At 39.7% G+C, this 16144-nt stretch overlaps 1 long non-coding RNA gene across 1 annotated transcript in view; it reads left to right on the forward strand.

The window, feature by feature from the left end:
• The window catches only part of LOC108878823 (uncharacterized), a 44633-nt gene extending 28719 nt beyond the window's left edge, over positions 1 to 15914 (forward strand). Inside the window, exon 3 of the long non-coding RNA XR_001960260.2 lies at positions 15887 to 15914. This is a non-coding gene — a long non-coding RNA (uncharacterized LOC108878823). The remainder of the gene's footprint in view (positions 1 to 15886) is intronic.
• Positions 15915 to 16144: the final 230 nt, after the last annotated feature.

The following is a 16144-nucleotide window of genomic DNA, read 5'->3' on the forward strand; positions in this document are numbered from 1 at the left end:
TATGTTAAAATGAAACAGAAGTTGTTTACGAGACTTTGTTTTTATACCACAGATGAACCTATGTTCTTTTACGACCTTATTTTTATATCTCAAAACCAAGCTAGCAGAATTATATTTTTCCACCTCACAAACAGCTAGCATACCTCAATGTTTGTATGTCTGTATGAAGGATTATACATTAGCTTTAATTGCTCAAAGGCAGCATAAAGACCTCAAATTTTATGTCTGAGTAAGTTACAGTTTTACTGATTTAAAATTTCAGAGCCTTTGGTCTACAGACATCAGTTTTTATATGTCAGGGGCAGCTTACTAACTTCAGATTTGATACCTCAGCAGCTTGCAGAGCAAGGCTCACTGTGCCTCAGTGTCAGTATTGCTGGCAGACATACAATATACATTGCTCTGGAGAAGGTCCAGCCTTACTACATTTCAGAACCATTTGTTACCAGGCTTGGTTTGCCTAGCTCCACGGCAGTTTATGTAATGGTGTGCTGTTCAGATTGACGAGTCAGGTTGGGCAGATAGCCAGGAGGACAACTGATCACAGTCTGATTGTGGCTGCACCTGAACCATCTAAGCTGTTTTGTCACATTAATATCCCACTCCACTGTGACCCAGCATTTGATCTGCATGTGCTGATATTCAACACGTCGTTTTACATCTACATAGTGCCAGCTCATCACATGCAGGGGGCTTTCTCTGCAGTGCCGGCCCCATTATGGAACATGACTTAATTCTCCTTGACACAAAGCCAATTCAGGTAGTGATTGTTTCACAGGTTCATCCTCTCTCCCCACGCAGTGTGGGGGCGACAGGGTAGTGGTGGTGGCAGGGGGGGTTGTATTTGGAGTTGAAAGACCTCAGCTGAAGGGGGAAATAGCTGTCAGCCCGTGTGGAGGGAGAGAGAGGACACACTATGGCCCATCACTTCTGCTCCCTGAGAGACTTATTACAGAGGCAGGCCAGGGCGAGAGCTGGTAAGTAATTTGGAGAGAGCTGATATTGGTTTTGATGCACGAGAGACTGACATCACTGTCTGTCTGGTGCATGTACCCGTGCACGTGGCTCTGTGTGTGTATGTGTATAAAAACAGGAAGAGCAGGGGGAAGAAGAGGGAGGTGCCAAAGAAAAAGGAAGGAGAATGACAGCAGCGCCTTAGCTCAAGCTTGCAGCTAACGTCAAAGCTTCCCTACAAAGATAGCCCATGGCGATGCATATTTATGCCTCCTCTCTTGTCCCCGGCCTCCCTGCTCCGTTGCAACGTCCTATACTCATCCCTCATCTCTCTCTCCCCTCTCTTTCTCTTTCACACCTATCCATCTTTGCAGCCATCCCCTCCCGCTCTGCTCCTCTCTGTTTCCTCTCTTTCTCTTTCATGAGTGTGTGTCATCCAAGGCAGCTTTTCTTTTTAAATAATGACACTCTCCCCTGTGTGGCAAATTATTAATGTTGCAGGATGGAAATAGGCTTGTTTTCCATCAGTTCATCCATTTAGGAATCCCCTGGATTGCACTGCAGCAGCACAGGCAATCGTAGAGATAGAGGGGAGCACAGAATTTGCACTCTCATTCATGCAAATCCACTGTTAGGTCACAAATGAGGACAAATTCAAGATTGCACAGTAATGGCTGAAGAAGAATGAGAAAATGAATTGGAAAAGGCAACAAATGGGTTTATAATATTAGCAGGTGTTATTCAAGGCTTTTATGAGATTTTAAGCATTGATATTTCAGCACCCTTATGATTTTCTGAATGTGCGCTACCTGTTTTGTCATCACACCAAAGGTTGTAAAAAGCTGTTATTGACAAATCCAGAGTGAAATTCCTTGTATTTTTGCCAGTGTTGTGTAAATAGTCCTGCGTCTTATCTACATCATCTCTTTCATTCTGTTAGCACTACTGTAAAGATCACTATGTAACACTCTGCTGGATTAGTCTACAGTAGGAGAAGCAGTAAAAAGATTAGAGTCTATCAAATCCCTAATCACTGGCAGAGATAATTAAATGCATTTTGCTTTAGAAGGTTAAGAGAACAGAGATGGATTTCATCATATGATGACTTAGGTTTAGACCTATAATGAGCCATCATTGTTGGAGAGGGTGGGGGGTGGACCCCCCAAGATAGTGATTCAGACATGCACTTCATGACATAAATTTGATGACAATTTTACAGCAATTTTACATGGCGGTCTCCTGTTACTTTTCCATTAAAGTCACAACGACACTGTTACTGGGTCAGACAGAATAACATTTTCATTATCCAGCTGAGCTCAAGTCTGAATTGAATGTAGTTGTATTTAACCCCTGATGTCCACTGCATGTGTCAGTGTGCCAATAACGCACGCTAAGGAGTATGCAAAAAAGTAATGTTGTGCCATACCAGTGAGGGCTCTGAGCCACTCACATCCCCATCAGAAATCCAGTTATCAGTTATCCAGCCCTGAACTGCACTGTGTTTTTGGAGACATGATGATAAATCCAACACTGAATGTCTTCTCTGATTATCAATTTTTCCATTATGAAAACTGTTGCTGTTGTTTTTTAGGATGGTCATGGTTTGATCTGATTTACAATAAATACTTCCTCCAGGTTAGAGGCCCTGGACTATCATGGTTATTTAGTATGATATACATACAGTTAAGTTTGTGGAATGGTCATGGGTAAAATGAACATGGTGTCAAATGGGAAATGAACATTGGTCTCTGTAAAAATCCTGTTTTTTGTGGACCCATACTTTGTTACTCTGTATTCTACTTCATCTAACTTCCCCCTTTGCTCCAGTCATGAGTATTACAGCCACTGGAGGTTGCCTAACAATGAAACATAACTATGGTTCATAATAATCTGTTTTCAAAGAGGACCTACAGGGTAATACTTTGTAGGGGGTGTTGAGCAATTATGCAAATATCTGATCTGCCAATCATGTGGCAGCAACTCAATGCATAAAAGCATTCTGTCATGGTCAGGAGGAGTGAATGGCACAAAAAAACAAATAAAGCAGTTCTGTGGGCGAACACCTTTGTTATTGAGTGATGTTAGCAGAGAATAGCCAGACTGGTTCAAGCTGATTAAAAGGCAACAGTAACTCAAATAATCATGCATTCTAACTGTGCTCTGCAGGAGAGCATCAGGAAACTGAAGCTACAGTGGTCACAAGCTTACCAAACCTAAACGGAAGATTGGAAAAATGTTTCCTGGCCTCACAAATTCAGTTTCTGCTGCCGGATGCAGATTATAGGGTCAGAATGTGGCATAAAAAAATATGAATCTATGTGTCCATTTTACTTTCAACTTTCATCCATGACATCTACTTACAGCACCAATATACATCAAAACACTTTACAGTGATTTTAGTTAAGAGAGTCTAAGGCTAGTGTGTTGTCATTTTTCATTGTGAATATTGAAGAACAGGGGACAAGTGTTCAGCCCCTCACATTGATGATCAATTAAGTTTTCAATAAATGTGAGAGAACAGAAAAAAAACACCTCATCTGTGTTGTCCAGCAGTACATCCTTTGCCAAACATCATGCAAGTATTCATTTAACAGATGAAGCCAGCCAGTCAAAGATCATTCATTCATTCATTCATTCATTCATTCTCTCACTCCCTTTCAGGGTCACATGGGACCGGAGTTGTATCCCAGCATGCACTGGGACAGAAGGCAGGGAGGCATCCAGGAGAGGTCAGCAACTAATCACATGGCCAACCTCTACTTCTATCATGTTTTGAAATGAAAAAAAAAAAAAAAAAAAAACTTTCCTGTCTGATTTGATTGACCTGATTTCACTTTATTTGACGAAGAGTGTTCCAGGGGGACATTTCCTCAAACTGTACTTTTCACAATTTAAATTCAGTCCCCAAACTCTATCTCTGTCTCATTCTCCTGCCGTCTCATTCTTTTCTTTTATAAATTGTACATCTAAGACAGGGCCCATGGTAGCGGTGAAACTAGGTCCTGGGCTTCAAATAGCAGCCCATTGTATCCCAGGGGCCCCCAGCTGAGGAAAGGCCAAGAGAAACAGAGGGAGAGACACACAGAGCAGAGAGTGAGAGTGAAAGATAGAGGGCGAATTGTTTGATGAAAATTAATATTTGTCATTTTGTGTGGCAGACAATACCTTGTGGACACGTACAGTATATTGGGCATTGTTTGAATCAATTTTCTTTTGAAGATATCACAGCTTACCTGTGTTTCCAGCACCGTCAGTAGAATATGGGTGCTGAGGGCTCCATGTGTGTGAGCACATGCACAGTCCCTGCATGTTTTCTTTGATGTACTCAGGGACTGCTGGCTATTTCCTACTTTGTTTTAATCCTTTACCAGGACCTTATTATTCACCATGCTGTGTGATGTCCTGTGTGCTAGCTTCTGCAAGTGTGAGTGTACATGTATGTCTGTGTGTAAGAGTGATTTAATGACCTTGACTAGGGAAATGCTGAAGAAACTACCTCATTTTCTTCTCATTGTCCTTTCTCTTGCTGCCACACAACACATCTTCCCAATATATTTTCTCATTCTGCCACAAAACTGAAGCAATCTTCTTTTGTCACAATGTCTCTGCTAGAAAATCAGGTCCTCAATTTGTGAAATTTAAAGGTGCACAATAGCTGTGAAGGTTGTAAACACTGTTCATGTTAGCATGCGATTTAAGGGTCATATTGACACTGTAACAAGAAAAGGAACTGTGAATTGCAGCCAAGGGACAGTGAAAAAAATATTTCATGTGAAATAATGTGCTTTTATAGATTGAAAAAACATTACAATAACATTTGATACAGTCATACAGAAAAACTGATAATGTGTATGAATTAAGAAATTTTGTATATTATTGCAACCTTTTTTTTTTTTTTTTTTTTTTTGGTGTGTGCATCTTTACTGACCTCACAATTGGATTCAATTATGATTATCCTGTCAATGATTTGATTCAATTCGATATCTCAATGCATGAGGATGCACTGCATCCCTAGTTTTCTATATTACTGCCTATGGCTACTTTTTCATCAACGAATAAAAGCAGTCAGATAAATTTGAACTTTTATTTAGAAAAGGGCTTTAGAAATCAATTATAAACCAAAATAGATAAATTGTACAGGTCTAGCCCACGTTTATTTGTGTGTGAAAATGTCCCATCCTCAAAAACAAAACTAACACAAATGCAGTCTAGCTTCAGCTTCTAGCAGTTGTCCTCTGCTCTGAGAGAGGACACTTCCTTAATGTAGAAAACATCACAAACATACATGAGCCAGTGGCGCTGCCAGATGAGCACCTGCATGAGACTTCCCCGTGACCGAAGTCCAGGAATTACATGGTATCGCTAACAGTGTCACATCAATTCTTGGTTGGGCTGGGTATATAGCTATTTCCTGTACAGTGGCAGGCGTTAGCTTCTCAAACGGCTAACATGGCTACGTCTCATGTTTCACAGGAGGTATTTGAACTTTAGCACTTTATTGTCCAGTTGAGGCCAGAAAATCAACAAGCAGTGTTGGGAGGCTATAACTGATTATGTTGTGTCACTGCATGGATGCAGAGTCGTCCACGTCCGCATCACGATGCATCGTAGAAACACCCCTAGTGTCAACTCACGCTTTGTCATTTCCCCTCTTGCTAGCCCCTAACCCTCTTACCCCAGCAATACTATTTGTATTGAACTGTCTTGAGCTCAAACACTGAATGTGACCACCGTTAATATTATTAATTACACCAGTGAGAGAGCCCTTTTAAAATGTTTTACAGCAGCTTTCTTGTTCTGCATAGCCAATAAGGCAAGTCTCATTAGGCACCTGAAAAGAAAATAACAGATAAAAAAACAGCAAGGCAACTTCACTATCAGAAAAAACTGATGTGAACTCTGTGTGTGTGTGTGTGTGAAATGTCTGTCAGTTGTATGCTTGAAGAGAGACATTTTGGCTCTGATAAGTCATAGCTTGTCGTCATGCTGTCATGGTGGGAACTATTGGGTCTCTTTCTGTAAATACCTATTTTAAAGAGTATGTTCTAGACCTGCTCTATATGAAAAGTGCCTTGAGATGACTTGCTGTGATTCGGCACTATATAAATAACATTGAATTGAAAATTGAATTGAATAGCTGTTCTATTACTGTACCTATTTGTGTAGCTCAAGATCCCATAGTGGCAACCTGTCTCAGTGTCTCCTTTAAACAGGGGTTACCGTGGAGACCACAGCAGTGCCACTGGCTGCAGCAGCAGCTGACATTCATACAAGCCCCTCTAGCACATGCACAGAACTCACTCACATGAGTACACAACCACCCACCAGCTACCACATGTGCTGTATATACACGCTTCCTTGAATATACACAGCCTTAGACACATGCACATACAGCCAGATCAATGACATGTGGGTGATAACACACACATATATCCTCACACATACTCACAGACAGTAGGTAAACACACACACACACACGTACCAACCAACCTTTACCTGCCTGTCCAGGTTTTGCATTATTAATGATGTAGCTGCAGCTTGCTCAACAGACTCTTTACAGCACATTCAGGCATTTTTCCAGTAAGAATGGACAGTTTTTACATTAAAAAATTCTTGTTTCTATTGCAGTATTCATTGTGTCACATGTCATCTAGTTGTCACCTCAATGTAAGATCCATTTTGTCATTTAGAGAGATGACAAGTGTGGGCTGTTTATAAGGAAGCGTTGGAGGAAAACTGTGACAGCACTGTCAACAGAGCCGTTATGTGGATGCATATCCAATTTGATGCAAATTCTTTTCTTTATGCTGCTCTGTGTCATGCTCAATGCATCTTATTGTTGGTCCGAAAATTGGATCATGGAATAATAATAGCCTATACAGAAGAATTGCGGAAATACACCAAGATGCTTCACAAGTAACCATATATTGAGGAAAAAATGAGGAGAGACGCATATTATCATTAACTGGAGCATGAAAACCAATGGTTAATAAAGGCAACAATTGCCATAACACTCCTTAACTGTCATTTACAGTAATGATACAACTGTCATCTGCAGTGGTTTGGCATCACTGGATCACTGCACTGGTGTCAGTGCCAAATTACTATTGCTATAGAGGTGTCTTTTATTTATTTATTATTTAATTTATTAATGCTTTAAAGCTAGTAGGCTGAACACCAAAATATGCCTTATTAATCTAAACCATAAACTGTCATTGGAACATAAGGATAAGGAGCAAATTTGTTGTAGTTGCAGTGATTCCAACTGGTTCAGGAGCACAGTGCATTTGTTATTTCTTTTTTTATTTTTGACCAATTTAACATAGTTTACATCAGTTTATTTTCATCCACCCTCATCAGTCGTCCATGGATTCAAACCCAGGGACTTCTTGCCATGAGAAGACAGAGCTAACCACAGTTCGGCCTCTTTGAAAACTAAACAATGTAATAAGCACACTCAGTGACATAAGACACATTGCAGCAAGAGTGCAAATGGGGCTTTAAAACAAACATGTGCTGAAAGGGAAACCATAGTAGTTATTAGTAATCTATTTGTACTGTTTTTAGAACATAGAATGTAAATACACCTGGCCAAATAGCCCTTGCATAGCCTGGAGGTGTGTATTGGGTCATTGTCCTGTTGACAAATAAATGATGGTCCCACTAAGTGCAAACCAGATGGGATGGCATGTTGGTGCAGAATGCTGTGGTAGCCATGCTGGTTAAGTGCACCTTGAATTTCGAATAAATCAGTAACACCATCACACCTCCTCCTCCATGCTTCACAGTGGGAACCACGCATGTAGAAACCATCCACTCACCTTTTCTGCATCTCACAAAGACATGGAACCAAAAATCTCAAATTTGGACTCATCAGACCAAAGTACAGATTTCTACTGGTCTAATGTCCATTCCTTGTGTTTCCTGGCCAGAGCATTTCTCTTCTTGTTATTCTTCCTCAGTAGTGGCTTCTTTGCAGCAATTCAACCACGAGGGCCTGATTCACAGTCTCCTGTGAATAGTTGATGTTGAGATGTGTCTGCTACTTGAACTCTGTGAAGCAGTTATGTGGGCTCTAATCTGAGGTCTGGTTTTGTGGTTTCTGAGGGTGGTAACTCTAATGAACTTCTCCTTTGCAGCACTCTTGGTCTGGGGCGGTCCTCATGAGAGCCATCTTCATCACAGTGTCTGATGGTTTTCACAAGTGTACTTGAGGATACATTCAAAGTTATTGAAATTTTTCTGGATTGACTGACTTTCATGTCTTAAAGTCGTGATGGACTGTTGTTTCTCTTTACGTAGTTGACTTGTTCTTGCCATAATATGGATTAGAACAGTAACTGAATAAGGCTATTCACTGCATAGAACTGTGCAATCCTACCTCTGCAGAACACAACTTATTGGTCTCAAACACACTAAGAAGGCAAGAACTTAAACAAAGTATGAATCAGTATGACTCATGAATCTGACTGAGAGAATACTTACTACATAATTCTATATGTGTTCCTTCATAATTTTGATGCCTTCAATATTAATCTAATTAATCTGTAGAAAATAATGAATGAGAAGTTATGTTCAAACATTGACTGGTACTGTATATTATGTTGCTAATGGGAATTCTCTAATTCTACACATTGTGACTTGAGGTAGTCATCAGCAGTTACTCTTCAGTCAGACTGTAAAGTAATCCCTTCCCATCTTGACTTCATTGTAAATAAAGGGGTACAAAATCCACAGTCCTCATTCCATTCATTCTGACATTCATTCTCCATTCAAGACATTCTGAAGTTTGGATGAAGCTGACATGAAAGACACCTTAGCAGTCTGAGTTAGCCCAGCTGAGTGGGTAGCTTCCAAAGTTACAGACTCTGTATTTCAAAGTACCCTCATTGTGTTTCTCAGGCAGTATTTGCCTGCTGAGCTGCATGGTGAAGGAATACATCCTGCCATCACGTTAATGGACAATCCAATTGATGAATGATTAGGCTTGCTTGGCAAATGACATTTTTTCTTAGATGAAGAGTGTGGTTGGAAATTCTCTTCAACCTTTGAAAGTTATTTAATTTCTCTAAGTCTAATGTAATAAACTGCTGATAGAAAGAGAAGTGCCCTAATTAAATTTTGCCACCGTATATTGAAAATATGTCTGTAGTAACAGAAAAGGGATTTGGTCATTCAGCTGCATCATGTTAAGGGCTTACCATTGCTGTAAAAGCTTGGTTGTGATTTCGATCACACACACAGATTGGAGACACACACACTGAGAAAGTGCAGTGCTGCAGTGCATTCATACGTGCTTCATTTTATGTTAGTCAAGTGTTGCAGCATGATAGTGTGCTTGTTGCGTTGCTGTAGTAAGTTGTTAATTTTTGAAGGCCATGTCAGCCATATGATATTATTGTGTTAATTGGACATGCAACAGCCCAGTATTATCCAGCCTGAGTGCTGAGAGGCTGTGCACTGTGCCATGTTTCACAGTACAGAGATCAGGATGACAAGCCAGTGACACCTTAGACCAAGAGCTGTCTGACAGCCAGTGCAAATTACCATCATTGTGATGGTTTAATAGTAAGGTGATTTTATGCCTGTTTGTATACATGTGTGTTTGTCTACATATTAAAGCATGATTAGGGGAGTTGGGTGGGCAGTTTAGGAGGCTGACTGAGGTCACTGCTGTTGGCCACGGCTCAACAGGATGACTAGATAATATCCCTTTCATCACTGCAGATGACAGAGACCAAATAATAATAATAATGCTAAATAATACTTTTTAACCTCTTTAAGATTGTTGAAAGGCAGGAAACATTAGCTGATGAAGAAAGATCACATACAGCACCAGTTCTGATTCAAAGTTATGTGACGTGTCTTAGAACACCATTGGCTGAAAGAAATAAATTGGCAACTCCTAAAAAATCATCTGAAACAATGACAGTAGGACCATTTGAATATCTGTTACTTGTTTTTCTCTGGACATCTTTGCTTAGTAACATCCACAACTTTTTTATCAGTTTGGAGTCCTTTGGGGGTACATGCTACCTTTCACACACAGACGAAGAGACTACAGGAAGTCAGTCACACTTACAACTTCTTACCTCTCAGCATGACAACAATGAGTCATATCTACAGTGTAATGATTCACACAGTACATAGTGAATTTTACTAATACCATTGCTTTGACCTCATTGGATTGTCATCAGGACTCAGAAGGGCCTGTTCTGACCCAGCTGGTTTCAATTAAGGTCAGAGCTGAATCCACTATTGTGTGTTCAGTGTTCACGTGTATATTTTGTATCATTCTTGCTACCAAACTGTGATTCCCTTACTTTCGTACCTAAATAAATTTTGTGAAATGACCCTGATGTCTTTAAAGGCAAATACCTGTCGCACCTAAATTAGACATTTCCTGCCAGAAGATTAGGTGGAACAGACTCAGCTTGAAACAGCCAGTAGTCTGAAATTAAGATTGTGCCGTGAACAGTAATGGTGTGGAGGTTACAGGGGTGTAGATTTAAGTCAACTCAGATTTAGTTCTCATTTCAAACAAAGTTGTTTTCTTATTCTTATTAAGTTTTCGATCTCCAAGGGTCCTCTAACAATTACAAAAACGTATCACTTTAGTTTTCCCTTATGTCACCAGTAATGAAAGTTTACCACTTTAAATATGGCATTTAAGGTGTCAGCTCCTTATTCATCCTGCCAGTTGTTAGTGTTTATCCATTGTATTGTGTATTCTTTATCTTTTATGCTCTTTGTACATGGATTTGCATTTAATTGTGATGAAAAAGTAACACTATGTAGCTTCTTTTGGGTTGGTTCTTATGCTTGAGATGTCTCTCTCTCATCCAGCTGAAGGATCTTGAGAAGCAGAGAGGGCTATTTTCAGAATATTATATATCTGAATTCACACTTTGCTTACAATAACTAACTCTGTGTTAAACAATCACTGCACAGATCTTGTTACTTTGCTGTTCTTGGTCGCATCAAGAATTATGAATCAGAGAAGACCAACCATATTTGTGCCACTGCTGCTGATGTTCTACTGCCACTGTCCTACTGAAAAAGGAAAAGGGAACAGGAGTCATACTTACATTTGGCCTCAGAGGCTTTTCATCTTATCTTGGCATCACTTACTTACAGATAAGAATAAGAGCTTCAAATCATTTTGATGGTACACTGATCTGCAGTAAAGAAAAAGGTGCCTCTTTCATATGCAAGTCACGCCCTAAATGTCCGTTCTTGTACTATTTAACCCGGACTGAGCAGGTACGTTCTCCAGTGAGAAATGCGTAACAGTTTACAGCACTACGTCACACATCATCAACTAAGGGACTACAGCCAGCTATAAGTAGAAGCTGGTTTAGTAATTCTCACTTTCATTTATCAACCCTGTTGATGAATTCTGGGTTCATTGCCTGGACAACTGATGACTTTGTTTTCTGTATACAAGTTGTTAGCCTCTAGGGATACACTGATTCCAGTGTCCACCTGCAACCACACAAACGGAGCCCACCAGAATTTAATACGCCAGCATTCCTGTCATTACCACTCGTGGGTATTATTGTGTGGTACCTTAATTCTCTCTACTTTAACCTCTTCCACCGGGACAGCAGCATTCCAACAGCTTCTGTGTTCTGCTCAGTAAAATGACTGTTTTTGTAAATGGAGCCTGGTAGTGATATATGGCGATATCCCTGGTTAAACATAAGGATGTTAACAGGTCTATCTCTGTAGGAATCCTGTCCATAATGTTGGCAGATAATTATAATAATCTTAGCCTGTCAGTAGCAAGAACAAGCACTTTTGTAGACGTACTTACATTGCAGCAGCTGTATGTGGTTAAATACCACAGTAATTCTCTGTGAATCTCAGTTATTTGCTGCCATTTTTCTCACAGGTGCCATGTGCTCCCTTTGTGTGCGTGTGTGTGTGGCAAAACCACATGCATGGGGTGTTCTGATTTGTGTCATTGCGGCATGATGTATAGCAATTCTTTGTTCTCCTGGCTGTTTGCTGCTTTTATGCTGAATCATGAATCAGATGCCTAAGTTCTGCACATAGCTTGTCATTTTATGAGGAACACATGTTTTCATCAAACCTCTTAGGATAATTGTTGTACTTGTACTGCCGTGTGGTATCTATTAAACACTCAGTTTCACACTTAGTAAAGTTTTCAGCTGAGATAATGTTTGATTAGGTTTCACTTTCAATCAGGATAATTTCTGGAAATAAGAATTTGTAATTCGGCATATCCTTGGCCATATTTCTGGCGGTCTCAATTTCAAATTAATGAGGCAACATTTTTTCAGCGTGATTGTGTTTGCTTTCTTTGTTTGTGTTCGATTGCTCTCTCTGCTGAATATGAACTTCCAGAGCAGGGCTTGAACTGCAAAATCTGTCAGCACTGTTGCATTTCAGACTGAAAGATGACACAATGTAAGTGATGAGCCAGTGTTTTTAAAATCAAAATAGGGTTTGTTACAAGCCTGATCCCTATCCACAGTACAGCTCAGTGGAATGTTTTGCTTGTTTGACTTGTATAGGAAAGACTTCCTATTTCTGAAACTGCTGATCTCCTGGGATTTTCTTGCACAACAGTCTCTAGGGTTTACTCAGAATTGTGTGAAAAACAAAACAAACACACAAAAAAACATCCAGTAAGTAGTAGTTCTGTGGATAAAAATGCCTTGCTAATTAGAGAGGCTTCAGTAACTCAGGTAACCACTCTCTACAAGTGTGCAGAAAAGCATCTCACCAGAATCACAAACCTTGAGGTGGATGAGTTACAACAGTTGAGTAACATGTTGCATTCCACTCCTGTCAGCTAAGAACAGAAATCTGAGGCTGCAGTGGGCACATGCTCACCAAAACCGAAGATTGACAGCTGAAGATGTAGAAGAAAATGTAGCCTCGTCTGATCAGTCTCAATTTCTACTGAGGCATGCAGAAGGTAGGGTCAGATTTTGTCATCAATAGCATGAATCCACGGACCCAACCAGCTTTGTGTCACCAGTCAAGGCTGATGGTGGTGGTGTAATGGTGTGGAGAATGTTATCATGGCACACTTTGAGGCCTCTTAATACCAATAAATTTTTATCTGAGTGTTGTTCCTGACCACATTCATCCCTTCATGGCCACAACTTATTTTCTAATGGGTCCATCCAGCATGATAATGTACCATGTCAAAAAGCAAAAGTCCTCTCAAACTGGTTTCAAGGGGAGGCCCTACCCATTATTATTATGGTGTTCCTAAGAAAGTGTTAGGTAAGTTTTTATATCCTCTCAAATATATTTTTCATAGCAAATATTAAAGCACATTTTACACTGGGGAGTGATTGTAAATTTGAACATCTGTTGATATAGATATCTGTGGGTATTATCTCAACTATTTCATCATTGTATTTACACAGGTTTAATCATTGCTGCAGGCTGGTGTATCAACATCTATTCCATGTCAAATCGTTTGGTAAGCTTGTGCTCAGTCTCTCATATGTGCATTTTTGCCATCTAATCCATACATGAGTTACTCCAATGCTGCAGGCATACAAAGGCTTGTGAGCCACACTGGCTAAGACTGTCGTCATTTGAGAGTGCTGCCTGTAATATTTTGTCATTTCACATTAAATGCTGTGCTCTGGCATCATGGTCGCAGTCAAGTCAAATTAATGGCAGGCAGCTCAAGGAGCAGAATGATCTTTCCACATCATACGGCTGATATTTTCTGTTCAAATTCAACACAATGGCTGCTGTTATTCCGGGACAGCTTTTGAATATTGAATTTCAAAGCACAGATGTCTGCGGTTGAGCTGCTTGAATTAAAGCAATAATGTTTTGCTGCTCACATTCCTTTTTGTGCCCTCTAATAATGCTCCTAATTTAGCATCAGTGAAAGTGTTTTATCTTTAGTGACCAATCATGCACATCTATTTAAAGCCCTACTGTGATGTTGTAAGATTCATTTCACAAAGCTAAACTCAGACATTCAGGGATGGAGTGATGAGAGACAGCGAGAGTGAGAGAGGGAAAGAGAGGGATAAATACGTAAACACCCTCTGCTTTAGAAGCAGCAGGTAATCTACCTACTGAGCAATATTAATTTCCTACTGTAGATGGATGTGTCTAAATGGTAGCACGGCATCATGTAGACTCATGTAATGTCTGTATTATGTATGTGTAAGGTTCAAATTAAATGATGAAATAAGACATATTTAGGAATTATAGTACTATTCTGAAACTGAACAGGATGTAGGGTACACACATTCAAAAAGCTTTTCCAGGTGCTGGATCAAAAAATTTAATTTCATTTAACAGATTTCTGTTACTGTATGTCATTTTAAAGTCCACAGGGTTACTTGTGGCCTTTATATAAATAAATATGGGACTACTGATTCAGAGCATGGAAATCAAGCCTGAACTGTCAAAGAAAAAATCACCACCCTGTGAACCTAAGATGTTAAAGATGAATGAAACGGTCTGTTTGTTCCAGAGCAATGTTAACAAACTATAGTAACCCAGTACTTGTGAACATGTGGAATGTGTCTAACAAGTGCTTTTTGCTTACTGCTCATGATGGGATAAAGCTGCTTCTGTGTTTGCATTAAATTTTGACCTTGGTTTAATTTACACTACAACTGGATCACCAAAGGGTTTTAAAATAACCTGATACACCAGGAGACCAGTTCCCTGGAACAGCCTATGTTTGGTATGTAATAACATTTACAAGATCACAAATAGCCTACATAACTTTTTTTAACTTGCAGAATGTTTATGAAAATCATAGTCATGGTGGGGTGAACATAATGCTGTCTGGTAGCTGGGATCAATAGAATAGAGTTACTGAACTGCAGGATAGGACAATGACCAGTGGGATAAATAAATAATGTAGTAAAGTGACCGTACAAAGATTGACTAACTCACAAAGGTAAATTTAGTATTATGTCACTCTTATATAACAAGGCAAGCAGAAACATAGGAGGGATGTTGTCAGCCACACCCATGTGGCTAGTGTGGTCACCTTTGGGTCAGATCCCTGACACTGCCACAGAGCAGGTGGTATTGACTCAGGTCAGCAGACAGATGGTGGTTTTCACTTCAGTTATAGTTTTTCAGTGTGAACTATAACGGGAATAATTGTACATCCAGTGCACACGTAACCCAACGGGAGAGGGAAAATGATGCAAATGCCACTATCTATCTGAGCTGAATTGTGCTGAGTTTTAACTGTCTTATATTTCTAGATGGGATGTTTAATTTAGAGTGTAAGCTGAAACAAATCTACAAATTCACTCAGCTCCTTCCCCAGTTTTTAACCATGATCATACCAAAAAAGAATGACAGAGGCAAAATACGTCTGTATAGAGCTGACTGAGTGAATTGACAAATTGTTGTTGGTCAGTAAAGTCCAGTTTAAAGATTACTTTAAAGAGAAAATTACACTATTGGTAGAACTGGTGAAGCAAAATACAGGCTCTCTCATTGTCATTAGCCTTAATCCAAGAACTAAAGCAAAGTAGTATGGAAGATATAACCTTATTATTATCTTCCTGTACAGGAAAGTAGACAAATTGGCACAAAATTGGTAAAAAGCTTGGATCATAAGATTGACACAGCTGTGTAAGTCTATTTGCTGGAATAACGACTCTAAAATCAGCATATTTGCGTGATAAAAATGACTGCTTCTGGCGATTGCCACCAATAGTCACTTCGTAAGAATGGTCAGAGCAAAATAAGAAAACCTGAATATAGTTTCAGTCTGAATAATGAAGAAAACACAAAACTGGAATTCAGTCTGATTTTTGGGATGTTTGTCCGAAAACAGTCCTTTGTGATAAAATTATGTCAGAAGCTGTATCTGATTTGTAGTCCTCCATACTGTGGTTGTCTATGCAGATAGACAGTAGACAGTTTCATATTTTGATTTTGTCATTTCTTGCAGGCGGAGAAAATCTCTCACCAGTAACCCAACAGGAAGTAAGTCACTCTTTTTTTTAACTTAAATCTTGCATGAAAGAACAGGTGGATTTTCATACAAACTTCTTGCTAAGTACAGCTTTAAAAGTGCCTATCAACATGTCTGCCTGCTCGCTGCTGCTGTAGTCTGAGCTCTTTCTTGCTGTCCAGCACTGGAACAGATGCCCTATTGTAACTTTCTCCCATTGTCAGTCTCTGTCTTTTTCTTCCCCTGTCTCTCCTT

This window comes from Lates calcarifer, linkage group LG17, assembly GCF_001640805.2.
Source record: "Lates calcarifer isolate ASB-BC8 linkage group LG17, TLL_Latcal_v3, whole genome shotgun sequence".
Lineage (NCBI taxonomy): Eukaryota > Metazoa > Chordata > Actinopteri > Centropomidae > Lates > Lates calcarifer.